General features: G+C 56.6%; 3 long non-coding RNA genes across 4 annotated transcripts; all 3 read left to right on the top strand.

Annotated features, from left to right (window-relative positions):
- The first annotated feature begins 5314 nt into the window (after positions 1-5314).
- On the top strand, positions 5315-10242 carry LOC125611184. Of its 2 annotated transcripts, none has more exons than XR_007341328.1 (4): positions 5315-5404; positions 6533-6750; positions 8083-9250; positions 9632-10242. It is a non-coding gene; the product is annotated as an uncharacterized LOC125611184 (long non-coding RNA). The 2 variants fall into 2 exon arrangements; XR_007341327.1 differs by having other exon boundaries at positions 6533-6787.
- A 1236-nt stretch (positions 10243-11478) lies between these two features.
- LOC125611166 lies at positions 11479-13260 on the top strand. Its single transcript, XR_007341295.1, has 3 exons — positions 11479-11839; positions 11946-12219; positions 12881-13260. It is a non-coding gene; the product is annotated as an uncharacterized LOC125611166 (long non-coding RNA).
- An 85-nt stretch (positions 13261-13345) lies between these two features.
- Positions 13346-14642, top strand: LOC125611165. The gene is made up of 2 exons (XR_007341294.1): positions 13346-14074; positions 14213-14642. It is a non-coding gene; the product is annotated as an uncharacterized LOC125611165 (long non-coding RNA).
- The last annotated feature ends 183 nt before the right edge of the window (positions 14643-14825 follow it).

Raw genomic sequence — 14825 nt, 5'->3', positions numbered from 1 at the left:
TTTGAACAGCCAACAATAAAAATAAATAAATAAATAAATAAATACTGGTCCATATCCAAAACATGGTAACAAACAGAATTTTCACCCATGTGGCACTCTTTTTAGAAAGTAGACAGACCATGATTACAAGAGAAAAATTTTAAAATGAAATTCCACTTCCCAAGTACAAATAAGTTCTAAAGGAGTATTAACTCTCTAGAGATTCTTTGATAAACAGATTTTTAAGATTTCTCTAAGAAATAGAAAGTTTATGTGTTTGACTTTATTTTGCAATTATATAAATGGCACCTTTAGAAATGATAATAAATCTCTTAACAGTTTTTAAAAGAAGCAGAAAGAGAATAAAATAAGATTTTTTTTCTTGAAAAAAAAATAAAAATAAAATAAATTATGGCCATGAAGGATGTCATGCGATATCAATTTTTTTTTTATTTTTTGAGATGGGAGGGGGTCTCACCATGCTGCCAGTTTGGTCTTGAACTTGGGTTGCCCCGGACTTGGTCTTCCAAGTAGCTCGGATGACAGGCGTGGCCACCCCTCCCGGATGAGATGACGGTGTCCATTTTGAATGCAGATACAGGAGCCAGGCTCACACCTCTGCTCACCTGCTGATCCTCACCTTCAGATTTTGCTTCCAAAACATGAGCTTCGAGCCACCATTATCAGGAAGTTCAAGGCCCCGAGGGCTGAGCATTAAGCCAGGCTCAGGGCCCTTCTGAGCTCAGGGTGCAGGGTGCCTGCGTGGCCCCTGCCTGTGAGACTGGCCCTGCCTGTCCCTCCTCCCCACGGCCCCCTGTGGCCAGGTGCACCATGGGAGATATCCTGGGACAACCTCTGCCAGGCCCCGCCCGCCCTTCTCCAGAGCTTCCCTGGCTGGGGAGGCTGCCCGGCCGCCCACCTGGCCTGCCCTCGGGGGACACAGCCCAGACCAACGGGAGGCTCAGGATCACCCAGCTCTGCCAGGGACTTGGGTCCCTCTGCCTTTCTGACTGAGGCGGGCACAGAAGGACACCCCAGGGAAGGGGACAACCCAGAGGACTTGAGGTGAGATAGCAGGCCAGGCCCGGGACCTCCTGAGAAATGAGCCTGGCCGTGGAGAGAGGCCTGGGCAGAGCTCTGCGTCTGGCCCTGGGCCAAGGGCCGAGACCGAGAGGCCTGCTCCCCACGGCCAGGGCTGAGCCACTCCCTCCGCAAGCCCTTGTTCACTGGTGCCGGGAGGTAAGTGGGGATGTCCTGGGGGCTCACACTGACAGACCCTGGTGGCCTGGGAGAGGGGTGTTGGGGAGACCAGGAGCCCTTCACAGTGAGGTACACAGTAGGTGCTCCATAAGTGCCCGCTGGCTGGTAGAGGTGAGGGGTGAGGAATGGTTGGACCAGGCTGCAAAACAGGAGGGCTGAGTCTTAGGCAAGGGCGAACCCCGGGTCCTGTGCCAGAAAGGGATGGGCCTGGACGCCTGGTCCTGGTGAAGACCTGCCCTGGCTTTACAGCAAAATCTTGGTTCATTCACTGGGTTTTTAATGAGCACCTATTATGCACCATGCACAGGCTGCATCCATGCAGCAGCACTGGTTATTAAAACGGTGAGGTGATGCCATGCAGGCCCGTGGCCACTGAGTGCCACCCCCCACCCTAGCTGCCTCGACCCCTTTCCTAGGACCCCCATCCTTTCCCCCATGCTCCAGCCCCCCAAAGGGCCTCCCAGGCCCTGCTCCCAGTTCCAACTGGTTGAGGCCCTAGCCACAGAGACAGCTGTGGACCAAAGACAAGGATTAGTCCCCTCAGGACTCACCTCCTGGGGAGACAGAGGGCAAGGGAGCTCACCAACCCCGTGTCAGCCTAACTCAGGGGCTGACAAGGACGGGCCCAGGAGCCAGAACGGTGCGCAAAGTCACAGGACAGCAGAGCCTCTGCCTTCATCTGCTCGAGCCGCGTGACGAGGCACAGCCTGCTGGCAGCTCAGCTCAGACACCGATTCCTCACTGTTCAGGAGACTGGAGTCCAAGGTCAGCTGCAGCAGGCTGGCTCCTCCTGAGGCCGCTTGCAGACTGCCCTGTCCCCAAGTCCCCACAGGACCGTCCCTCCACATCTGTGCACGGATCCCTTCTACTTCTACGGCTCAGATGGTATAGGGCCACCCGTGACCTCATCCACCTTACAACCACCCCTTTCTGTCACCCCTGGTCAACCACGTCTGAAAACATTAAATGGAAAATTCCAGAAATAAGTGATTCGTGTTTTAAATGCACGCCATTCTGAGTAGTGCCGTGAAATCTCTCACCCTCCTGCTCTGCCCAGGCTGGGAAGCATCCCTTTGTGCAGCGTGTCTGTGCTGTATGTGCTACCCTCCCATGAGGCACTCAGCAGCCATCCTGGTTATCAGGCTCATCACTGCGGTGGGTGTCAGGTGACCCTCCCTGATCTTAATCCATGGCCAAAGCACAGGAGTCACGATGCTGGCAATTCAGATATGCCAAAAAGAAGCCATGAAGTGCTTCCTTTAAAAGTGAAAAAGAAGCTAGTCATGGGGGCCCATGACTATCGTCCTAGCTACTCAAGAAGCTGAGGCAGGAGGATCCCAAGTTCAAGGCATTAAAAGGGCTGGGAGCTCTGATTTCAAAACGGGGTCCTGGGGATGAAGCTCAGCGGTAGGACACCCCTGGATTAAGTCCCCAGCACAAAAATAAAATGAAAGGGAAAGCATAAGGAAACGAATCGTCTGGAGAGCTTGCTAAGATCTACAGGACATAAGATATTTTGAGAGAGCAAAACCACATTCATATAACTTTTGTTACAGTGTATTGTTAAGATTGTTCTATTTTATTTTTAATTATCATTGTTAGTATCTTACTGTGCCTAAAATTAAACTCAGTCTCAGGCATATGTGTATAGGAAGGGGAAAAAAGCAGTATATAGCCAGGAGGGGTGGTGCATGCCTGTAATCCCAGCAAATTAGGAGGCTGAGGCAGGAGGATGACAAGTTGGAGGCCAGCCTCAGCAAATTAGTGAGGCCCTGAGCAAGCTAGTGAGACCCTGTCTCAAAATTTAAAAATTAAAAGGGCTGGGGATGCAGCTTGGTGGTAAACCACCACACCTGGGTTCAATCCCCACTACCCAAAACAAAACAGTCTGTACGGTTTTTCGATACTATCTATGGTTCTAGTCCTCCACTGGGGGTCTTGGGAGGCATCCTCCACAGATGAGGGGGAAGGCTTAGTAATTTCCTCTGCACAAAACCTGTCTCCAAATCCAGCTACATGCTGAGGTTCTGGGGGGTTATTCAGCATATGAGTCTTAGGGAACACGGCAGGGCAGAGTGGACAAAGAGGAGAGCCAAGGTGGCCGACTGCATTGTCCAAGGAGAGGTGCAGCTGCACCTGCCATCCCGTGTTCTTCCAAGACATTCCCCATCAAGAAATGAGACCAGGTCCCCCCTCCCCTGGAAACTGGACAGACCTCAGTGACTGCCTCCACTCAGAGCCTGAGAAATTTCCAAGGTTGGGTCATAAAAATGCCGGGAACTTCTGCTCATTCTCCTGGGAAGTTTGCTCTTGGATCCTGGTGCCAGGCTTTAGGAAGCCCAGGCATCCAGTGAAGAAGCCCGTTGGAGAGGGTCCAGGGCTGGGGACCGCCGCACGGGCAAGCTGACTGCAGTGGACTCTCTGGCTCCCACCAGAGCCTCCCTTGGAGCCCTGCCCCAATCGCATGTTGAAGGTTAGAACAGGGCAGGGGTTGGGTGGGCAGAGCTTTGTTAGAGCAGCCCCCGGGGCTCCTTGGACCTGGACCCCCTGCTCTCCAACATGACGGGTGACGAACTCCTACTCGTCCTTCAACTTGAGTTCACCTCCTCCTTGAAGGCTTCCTTGCCTCAAGTCCCAGAAAGAGTGTGAGACCATCACCCTGCAGGACCTAAGCCCTTGGGCATCCTCTTATTTGCCACCCAGATAGAGTGACAGAGTAACAGGAGGTCCTCCCAGGAAGCATGGACCCCTCCCAGGAAGCGTGAGACCCTGGGAGCCTTGCTTCTCTGTGGATGCAGAGCAGGCGTCTTCTTGACCAGCCTGGACCTTAAATATGGCAGGTGCTGGAGCAGAATCTGCTGAACGGAGGCAGAGTTTGACCTTGTGGGTTCAGTCCCAGGGAACTGAACTTGCACTTCAGGAGACAAGGGGGTCCTCACGTTCTGGTCCAGCTGCAGGCACGTGCTGGCCAGCTTTGCCTCCAGGTAGGAATCCAGGGGCTCCTCTGGAGGAGGGGCGGCCTGAGGACTCCCTTGGACACACAGATAGGTGACTCTGCCCAAGAGAAGGACAGGGGACCTTCCAGAGGAAGTGAGCCTGTGAGGCCCAGGACCTAAAGGGATCCAGGGGACCCCAATCCTGGCGGACGCATGCTGAGAAGCTGCAGCTGGCCCGGCAGCCCCAGCCTCGCCACCCTGAGAGCGGGAGAGTCACCTCTCCCAGTGCCCCACAGGAGCCCCAGGGAGACGGGAATGATGCACAGCATGCATTGGGCTGTGCCTGTCTCCGTGGACAGCCCCCAAACTTCTTGTGACCTTGAACCACACAGCTCCCATCTCTGAGCCTCAGTTTCCCCATCTGTCCAACAAGAGGGTCCACAGATGCCCTCCCAGTTCATGTGATCTCCCGGTGGCAGGTTTGCCTCCCCCCAGGCCTCTGCCATGCCCCTTCCAGATGGGCAGCCCCTCCAGGGTCACCCAGGAAGTGCCCGGAGCAGCGCAGCCGGGGCGGGCAGCGGGCAGCCTCGCCGCCACTCTGCAGCTCCGGGCCGGTCTGTTTGTTTTCCTAAGCAATTCAATATTTAAGACCCGGCCGGCCGCGAGCTCGCGGGCTCCCCCTTCCTTTGTCTTACAGCTCCCGCCGCCGCCCGCCTCACACCCCCTCCGACGAGCCGCGCGCGCTGCTGATGGAAAATTCATTAGTGGTCTGGTCTCCTTCCCGCCCCTTCTCCATGTTCCCAGGCAGCTCCGCGCTGGCGTGTCAGCCTTTCCATCCTGATTATCTGGAGACGCCAATTTCAAAGAGACATCTTAATAGTGATGTCAACGAATTAATTAGATGTGTTAATGAGCTAAAAGCAACCCAAATTAAATTAATGCAGTAATAAGCGCAGACAGCAAAATTAGCTCCAATTTCTCTAAATGATTCTGAACTGTACACAACACCTCCTCTCGCTAGAACATTACCATCCCCCAAAGCTAATCAAGAACCCGGCGCAATTAACTGCTTAATTACAAACAGGCGCGCGCGCGCGGGCGCACACCCACGCGCGTGCACACACACACGCGCAGGCTTGCACGCACTCACACACATGGCGAGGAATTCAGCAGGCAGGAGGAGTTAGCCTGGGGGTGCAGGGGCTGCAGACCCCCTGAAAATAGCCCAGGTCACTGCCCCTCCTCTCCGAATTTTTTTTTTTTTTTCAAAACCTCATGATAGAAAGCGATCGAGGGCGCTTGGCTTGGGAGGGTCCATCGCTGTGGGTGATGGCCAGGGCGCTGGACCAGGCCCGCAGGCTGCAGGGAGGCTGCGGGATCCCCGGGACCACTGGGCATCTGGGTGGGGAGGCCCCCGCGGAGGAGGAGCAGGAGGGGGGGTGGGCGGGAGGGGGCAGGGAGCAGCCAGTTGTTTATTGCTTGCATCAGAATCCGAGTTGGAACTAAAAAGCTAATTGTCCAGCCCGGCTGATTTCCCACCGGGCAGGGAGAACTGCTAATAGCTTCGCAAGCGGCTCAGGTATCTGATTAGCTGTAATTGCAGCTCGAGATGAGCAGGGGGTGAGGACAGCGGAGGAGGAGGGTGGGGGAGGACGGAGGCTGGGGGCCTGGCATGGAGTCAGAGGGAGACCAGGTGAGCTGAGGCTGAGGGAGGCGCCCAGCACCAGGCAGGGGCAGGAAGGGGGCAAATCAGAGGCTATCCAGCTGGCCAGCCATGGACTGTCCTCCCTGAGGACCCCCACCCGAGTGGCCTCTACAGCCAGGCAGTACCACTTCCAGGGAGTCTGCCCCTCCTGTCTGTAAGTGGGGCAGTCCCCATCACTAACTCTGACCCAGAGCCCAGGGGGCAGGAGCAGGCCAGAGCTGGTCAGTCAGCACCAACACGCGCTGGAGCGGCTGCTCCCGTGGACAGGAGTCTGGACAGGTGGAGAGGCCCAGGATGCCCTGGGACAGGGAGCCTGCCTGCACCCCACGATCAGGCCAGTCCCCCAAGTGAAGGGTGATTTTGTTCATTTCAGATTGGGCTATTGACTCTGGAGAGAAGGAGGTGACCATCTCTGTCCCTCCCAGCCCAGCCACCCAGGAGCCTCAGCTCTGTGGCGGGTGCCTCTCCCAGAGGGGACAAGGGGGCCAGGCCACCCTCTTGTCCTCCTCCAACAACCCCCACCCCTCCCCTCTCCTCCCTTCCTCAGTCTCAGGGTGCATTTCTTCCCCAAGGTGCAGATGTCTTCCTACATTTGGCTTTTTAACTTGTGATTCAGTTGAAATATGTCTGTTCCCATCCTGGTTGCTAACAGGAAGCAACGTGTCGCCACCTCGCTAATCCACTGGCCACGAGTTTGGTACCTCAAGCTGGGCACCACTCCCAGGGACACGGAGATGATGGGTCACTGTCCCTGCCTTGCAGAGAGAGAGCTACCGTGCACCGTGACAGCCTGTGACACCTGACCAATGATGTGGGCACTGCAGGGGACACCGCCAAGCAACACCAGAGGATCAGAGGAGAGTCCCAGAGGTGGCTCTGGCTGGGGAGGTTGCAGATGGGCGCTCAGGTGGGAGCTGGGGTGCAGGGACGTTCTGAGGCGGGACAGCTGAGGTGCAGGAGCCCTGGGGCTGATGTACCCTGAGCCATGCCACCGCACCCCAGGACTGGCACCCCACGTTCCCTTAGCACTGGGGGCTGAAGAATCCTAAGGGAGGTGCCAGGGCACCAATCAGACCCCTGCCTGGGGCTTTGGGGTCTGTCCTAACCCCACGTGCCAGAATCAGCTGTAAATTCTGTGGGACCTCCAGGGTTAAATCTGAGAAATGGGGACATCATAAACTGAGCTTCTAGAGAAGGAAAAGGCCCAAGGTGTTCACGCCCAGGAGAGCCTTGCAGCCACCCAAGGCCACCAGGCGTTGACCTTTCGGGGACACACTCTGCTTTGTAGAGATGGGGAGAGGGAGGCCAGGGCCGAGGGCGGGGTCTGGGGCTGGGGCTCAGGATCCCACCGGTCAGCACAGGCCTCTCCACTCACTTCCCGAATGCCAGGGCGGCCACCCTGGATGTTGTCACAGGCTTTTATTTCCCCACAGGAAGAAAGGATTGTTTTGCTCTGGCAGATGCCCCAGGGAGCGCTGTGGTCCCTGAGCGAGGAGCCCGGGGTCCCAGGGGCCCACAGCAGGTGGGAGGGGCTGGGAGGAGACTGGAAGAATGGTCTCCTTCTCCAGCCACCTTGCACCTGGCAGCCACCACCAGGCCCTCAGCCTCTGGCCCCCAACTCAGGAGGGGGCCGGGCGGGGACAGCCCAGCCTGTGGCTGTGGCAGGCCATCGCACACAGAATGCACGTGGACAGGTGCACAGGCACGAGGACCCCGCGGGGAGGGGTGGGCAGGCTGGGCCCTGGGGAGCCGGCCACCACCGTGTCAGGCACACACCTGGAGGCTGCCCAGACGCCCACGGCCCACACCAATTAGGAACTTACTTTACATTATTTTAATTTGTCTCTGGAGCCTTGGAAGGAAAGTCATGCAATTATTATTATTATTATTTTTTTGGAAACTCCAGCAGCCATTATATAAATTACGTCTAATTGAATACATTGGAGGCAGTTTTTTTTCTAAACAATCATGTTTTCCCTTCCCCGACGACGGGGCCACTGGCCCCTAATAATTCTGCTCAGTGTTGCAATGGGGAAATGTCCTGACCCTGAGAGGAAGAGAGAGGCCTCTGGGTTACACTGATCTCTCCACCCAAAGAGGGGACAAGAGACTTTGAAAGCAGTTGGTTTGGGGTGCCATGGGTGTACTGTGTGCCCTCTGAGAAGTTGCCTAACCTCTCTGAGTCTCTGTTTTGCGTCACAGGCTGATGCCCTCCAGGTAGTGCCCTGGAGCGTCTTCATCCGCCAGGTGGATTCGCTCAGCCCAGAGCAGGGACAGAGGACATGGTGATTGAAGGGGGCCTGAGATGCATTGTAACCAGGTATGGTAAGACACACAGACATGGCAGTGACTGTCACGAAGGGACACGTTTTTATCATTGTCACTGACCTGGGAAAGGGAAGTAGGCATCCCACCCCAAATGTCAGAGCAGCGGACGAAACAGGAATCCGACGGACACCAGCTGCCGGCTCAGGCTCTGGTCCTGCCGGTAGGCACTGGGCATTTTCATGACCTTGCTTGATGGCCACGGTTGCCCACTGGGGCTGGGCTGGGTGTGCCCGCCCTGCAGTGTAGACAAGGAAACTGAGGCCCAGAAAGGAAACCCCCTTCCCAAGGCCACACAGGGACAGGGCCAGGGTGAAGACCAGCCTGGAGTGACACGCAGGGCCCAGGTCGCGGTCCCCTCGGTACAAGGTTAGGAACTGTGGGCTCCTGAAGACCAGAAGAGGGGGCGACCAGTGGATCGGACATGGGGTGGCTCCTGGGCTATGTCAGAGTCTAATGAGGTTGTACCTGGGGAGCATCAGCACTTAATAGGTGCCCAGTAAGCAGCACTCTTGGGTGAGCCAGAGGGGCCCCTGCCCCCGCCTCTAGGCCCCAGTGTCCCCATTTGTACAGCAAGGAGAGCTCTGGCCACTGCACTTGGGGAAATTCACCCGATTGATGCTCGAATGCTCCAGAGACAGGGTGTGCCAAAGCAGCACAGTAAACACCCAGAGACATCCTGTGTCCACCAGGGGGGACACATGCACACAGGGGGCTGCTGGGGCCACCGCACAGCTGGCAAAGCCACACGTCACATGGAAGGAGGGACAGGAGCAGCCGTGGCCTGACATCACCACGGGGAAGGCTGAGCGGCAGCCACAGGAAGCTCTGGGTTCACGGCTCAGCCTGTCCTTCAGGGCTGGGGATTGAACCCAGGCCCTCACCCCTACTGGGCAGGCACTGGCTGGAGCCAACCCCGAGTCCTTTTTGATTTTGACAACAGGTCTGGATAAGTCTCCCAGGCTGGCCTGGAACCTGCTATCCTCCTGACTCAGCCTCCTGAGTTGCTGGGTCGACCAGTGTGTGCTCATCCCTTTTGTACCATGTGAGGAAGAGACATTTTTTAAACTGTGTACTTGTATTTATTCATCTATGTAACTATTTACCTATTCATTCACTCATCTATCTAGCTATTTGTTTGTTTGTTTGTTTATTGTGGTGCTGGGGATGGAACCCAGGGCCTTGCACTTAGTCTTAAGCATATGCTCTGCCACTAAGCTACACCGCTAGCCCCTGCTTTAGAAAAAGGTTTTAAGCACTTGTGGGCATACATACCCAAGGAAAAACTAAACCGTGCACACAAAAACCTACATACGAATATTGATAGTTGCATTACTCTTTTTGTTTTTTGAACCCACAGACACTCAACCACTGAGCTGCATCCCCAGGACTTTTTTTTTTTTTTTTTTTTTTAATTTTGAGACAGGGTCTTGCTAAGTTGCTGAGGTTGGCCTTGAACTTACGATCCTCCCGACTCAGCCTCCCCAGCCGCTGGGATTCCAGGTGTGCACCACTGCGCCCAGTGACTGCAGCGTTATTCACAACAGTCAAAGAAAGATTGAAAGCCACAGAAATGTCCATCAGTGGATGAACATATCGACCAAATGTGGTCCATGGGTTCAACAGAACGCCTCACAACCCCATGAAGGAATGGAGGGCCTATGGACCTTGAGGACCCCACTTCTGTGGAGTGTCTGGAAAAGGCAAATAAATCATAGCAACAGAGAGGGCTGAACCTTGGGAGGGGAAACCAGGAGGTGAGTGGTGATCGTTGTGATTTCCTTGTTGGGAGGTGATGAGAACCTTCTGGAAACAGCTACTATGGGTGGTAAGTCACACAATCTGGGAAGATACTGAACCGTGCCTGGGAAGGGGCGAGTTTGCTGGAAAACCTCGCGTTACTTTTCCGGGGTTGCCTTTAACCAAGTGCCACAAACGGGGTAGGGTTGGTGGCGGGACTGGGGCTGGGGGGGGGTGGCTTTCAGCAACAAAAATGTATCATTTTACAGTTGCAGAGGCCAGAGGTCTGCCGTGGAGGAGNTGCTTGGAATCGGTGGCACTCAGGCCTGTCACGTGCCCCGCATCCCCAACTTGTAAAGTAACAACCTGTCACACACACAACCTCTTTGCACCCAAAATGTTCTCTGATCTGTGTAAACTGCAATTGAAGCTGCGCCGCTTGATATTAATATCTTTTGTTTGTGTGTCAGGGTTCTGCGGAATCTAATTAAGGAGTGTTCTTGGCGTATCCAGGGTGTTCCAACAATTCCGCCGAGCAGACCGCGCGCGCTGTTGACCTGCACAGATAAACTGTGCTTATGGATTCGGGGGTGGCAACGGGTGGGGGTGCCCCAACTGCTCTTTTCTGCTGGGGTACCAGGCATTGCCCGCCTGCGTGTGGCCCATACCTGGCAGTATGGGCATCTTGGCTGGGGTGAGGGGGTGGTAGCAGCGATTCTTTTTGGGCACCTCTGTATATACACAAGCACGCATGCGCCAGGCCTCCCTGGGCAGCGGCTCCTGTCCCCGCTGCCCTTGCCCTAGTGTCTGTCTTCCCTCTCCACACCCTGAGAAGCCAGCAGAGATGCCCAACTGCACAGATTGGGGATTGAGGCCTCTGGTGCCTGCGGAGGACCCGTGCTGTGTGGGGTGGGGGTCTCTGAGCAGTCATTGGGCAATAGACAAAAGCCACACCTGGGAGGTGCTGGGCTCACCCCAGATAATGACAGGGACAGAGCCTGCAGTCTGTCCTCACGGGTAGGCCAGGATAGCTGTCATCCCCTGGGAAGACAGAAAATTGAGGACAGGAGTAGGTAGGCACTTGCCCAGCACAGGTGGAGGCTGGCGGGCAGAGCTGGGCCCTTCCTGACCCTGGAGCCTCCAGAGGGGATCACTCGGGCCAGGAGGGACCAAGAAGCCAAGGATGAGTGTCCTTCATTCTGAAGGTCCAGATGTCCAGGCAGCCACAGGAACCCCTAGACCTAGGTCCTGGCCTCACCCAAGGGGAACCTTGACAAGTGTCCCTCTCCAACTTCAGTGACCTCCCTGGGAAATAACAGGACGCTGTGCCCTCAGCTCCAAGGTCAGTGGCACCAGACCATGCCATCATCAGTGCGCTCCCACCAGGCCTTGCAGGGTGATTCTGCCCCTAATGTCCCTGGGCTGAGCACCAGGGGTGAGGTGCTGAACGCCCACTGGGGAAAGCTCTGGGCCGGGGTGCAGGGTCGGGGTGGGGGGGTGCCGGGAGTCTTGGTAGCAGGAAATGGTGAGAAAGACCCGGACACAGGCTGAAGCCGGAATTCCAGCGGGCCGAGGTTTGGGCGAGGAGTGACCCCCGGGCCGGAAGGGTCTGCGCGCATGTGCACGTGTGCCTTGGATGCGCCAGCATTTGTGCAGCCGGGCGCACGTGGAGTCGTGTCCACTCGGAATCCGTGCGCACCGGTGTCCGCATCTGCCCCCAGCACCCCGGGCTCGCGCCCTCCCAGCGCGCTCAGAAACGCCGGAGCGCCACCTGCCGGCCGTGCGCTGCGAGTTCACCGCGGGCAGTTGGAGAGAGCAGGCCTGAGGCCCCACCCGCCGTGGCCCCGCCCCGTTCCGGGGCCCGCCCTCCATTAGGGCGTGGCCAATGATGCAGGTACCCGGAGCCAGAGCCCACAGGCCCAATTGACCACATTCCAGGAGGGCCCCAAGAGCTTTCCCTGGGTCACTTAAGCCTGCCATTGTGTGGCTCCATTTTACAGAGGAGAAAACTGAGGGGAGAAAAATGCAAGTAACCTGCTCAAGGTCACGAGAGAAGGAAGTGGCACAGCACCCCGGGCACACTCAACACCTTCCAGTGGCCAGTACACTCATATTTAGTCAACGATTAATTAATGGTTATTTATGAGTCTAAACCCATTCAACCCTCGCAGCCTTGAGTAGGTGTCCGGGCAGAACTCCACCCCCAGGGTTCTGAGGGGTCACCAGCCTCTTCCAAGGACAGGAATCTGGAGTAGGAAAGGACTTCAAGGCCAAGTGAGTAGGGAGGCGGGAGGATGGTGGGGGAGGGGGTGGGGGGAGGGCAAGTGAGTAGGGTCTGCCCTCCCAGGGCTCTGGGCGGCCCCTGCCACCCCACTGAGCAGCCTTCAGCAAGTTCTTGACCCCTCTGGGCCTTGGTTTCCCTGTGTGTGCTGGGGAGAAGCTAGAACAGGCATTTTCTTCAGTTCTTCCCCCTCCCCAGACAGTACAGGGTGCCAGGAATTCCTGAGCACTGCTCTGGCACAGAGTGGGGGTTTGGGTGTCCCAACCCTGTGTCGGGCCCTCCCATGCCTGTGGCCCTCCCCAATGGAAAGCCGAGTGCTTCCGCTGGCCACTTCCAGCACCTCCAGCCATGACCCACTCCACCTCCTCCAGGGTCTCCCTCCGAGTGGGAGGCATCTTGGGCGGAGGGTAAGGGGCTGCCAGGGACAGATGGCACTGGCCCGGGTGCCAACCCAGCAAGAGCCGGGCAGAACCTGCTGCTGTCCAGGGCCTCTGCCAAGCACGGTGGCAGGCCCTGAACTCGGGCTGCACCTGGTAGGCAGGAGGTTGTGCTGGGGGGACCTGGTGGAAGAAGCAGCCTGGCACAGCAATGTCTTTGACAAGCGTGACCTTGGACAAGTCCCTCCCCGTCTCTGTCTGGCCTCTTCCTCTCCAGGCTCCCAGGTCTCTTGCTGTCATGATTTCCATTCATCTTCTACCACGTGACCCCAGAACCCAGTGATACACAGCTCCATTCTCACCACCACCGATGGGCTGTGTGGCCTTCAGCAAATTCCTTTACCTCTCTGAGCCTCCTTAGCCTCATCTGGAAAATGGGCTGACACCGTGTGCTGTCTCTGGCCCGGGTATGGAGCTAGAACAGAGCTCAGGGCAGAAGAGAGGGAATCTGCAGTCTGGGACCCGCCCCCCAGCAGGACCTTGGAGACTAGTGGTGTGCTGGTACCAGGTAGCAGGTCATTTTGTATTTTACTTATTTTTTAAAAGTCTTTTCTTTTTAGTTGTAGATGGACACAATACCTTTATTTTGTTTTTATTTTTATGTGGTGCCGGGGATGGAACCCAGTGCCTCACGCATGCTAGGCAAGTGCTCTGTCACTGAGCCACAACCCTGGCCCCTGTATTTTATTTAGAGACAGGGTGTCACTGAGTTGCTTAGCACCTCGCCATTGCTGAGGCTGACTTTGAACTCGCAATCCTCCTGCCTCAGCCTCCTGAGCTGCTGGGATTACAGGTGTCTGCCACCACACCTAACTTCGGTAGAAACAGACTTCCAACTGATGAGTCGGCATGGACTGGGACGGAAGTGGTCAATTTCATCCCATCCTCAGGCCCAGGGCCCCAGTCATGTAGCTGTAGGAAGAAAGTGCAGTGTCTTCACTGACCTGCAGACTGTCCCATGCCCCCAGGGACAGACACAGCCTGAGGCTGAGGGAGAGCTGGGTGGCTGGAATGTCCACCTCCAAAGACATTTCAGGGCAGACATGCCAAGGTGGGCAGCCCTACCCGCTACCCCTCTCTCTCCCTGCACTGACGCACACACGTGCCCCTCTGAGGTCACAGCAGACACAGGAGTCAAGAGCCTGAATCAAGAGGGGTGTCAACTGTGACCAGGGCGAGGAGGCCTGAGACTAGGGAGCTCTGATCCGACAGCAGTGTCCCTTTGGTTTTGCCTGATCGCCCTCCCCACACACGCACAGGTGTTCCGGCCTCCCACCTGCCCATCTGCCCTGACTTGGGCAGGTGTGTGCCAGGCTGAGCTAATCCGTTGATTGTGCATGCCCAGATGCCCGGCGGGCCATTTAACTCTCGAAGAATCCCCTGCTGGAAGGGTGGATGGAGAGACAGATGAGTGAGTGGAGGTGTGGGCAGGTGGAGGGATGAATGACAGCTGTACGGAGGGACAGACAGACAAGTGATGAAGCGCACCCTCTGATGTTCGATATGGAGATGGATCATGCTAAGGCCTGCTGTGTGCCCCGTTTTACAGACGACGAGACTGAGGCAGGGGTGAGCAGTGACAGATGTGGGATCACACATCAAGTTCTCATTCCTGAAACCAGGACCCCGTCTTCAGGAGGCACAGGGTTGTCAACACACCTCAAGGATCTGAGATGGGGCTCTGGGCTCAGACCGCTCATACACAGGTGCTACCCCAGTTTTGGTGTTGAGGCATCTGCCCGGCCCCTCCTGCTGTCCCATCCAGGTCATCCTGCGGCTGCTGCTGCTGACCCTGCCCCAGGCCCACCTCTCAGTCCCCACCTGCTCCACTTGGGGTCCAGACCTCCCTCACGTCTTGGGCTGGACACGGCGCCGAGGTAGGGCGGCGGGTTGATGCCCGCGAGCTCTCCCAGCCCGAGGTAATTAAAGTGCATGGTTATGGAGAAGTTTGTAATTAAACACTTGAGCATCGTCAGACATCCCAGCATGACGCCTGATGAATTAATTACGAGGATGCCAGACCCTCAGGTCTGCATCCTTACTGAGTGTGCAGGGGTGGCCCCAAGCCTCCGTGTGGGGAGGACGGAGTAGACCCAGCCACTGCCGCCTCCTGCCCACAGCCCTCCCCTGGCCCTCCTCCGGGCCCCCACCCCAAGCACCCA

This window comes from Marmota marmota, unplaced genomic scaffold (genome assembly GCF_001458135.2).
Source record: "Marmota marmota marmota unplaced genomic scaffold, marMar, whole genome shotgun sequence".
In the NCBI taxonomy this organism is placed as follows: Eukaryota; Metazoa; Chordata; class Mammalia; order Rodentia; family Sciuridae; genus Marmota; species Marmota marmota.
Note: the sequence above shows the minus strand (reverse complement) of the source record. Positions and strands in the feature narration are given on the sequence as shown.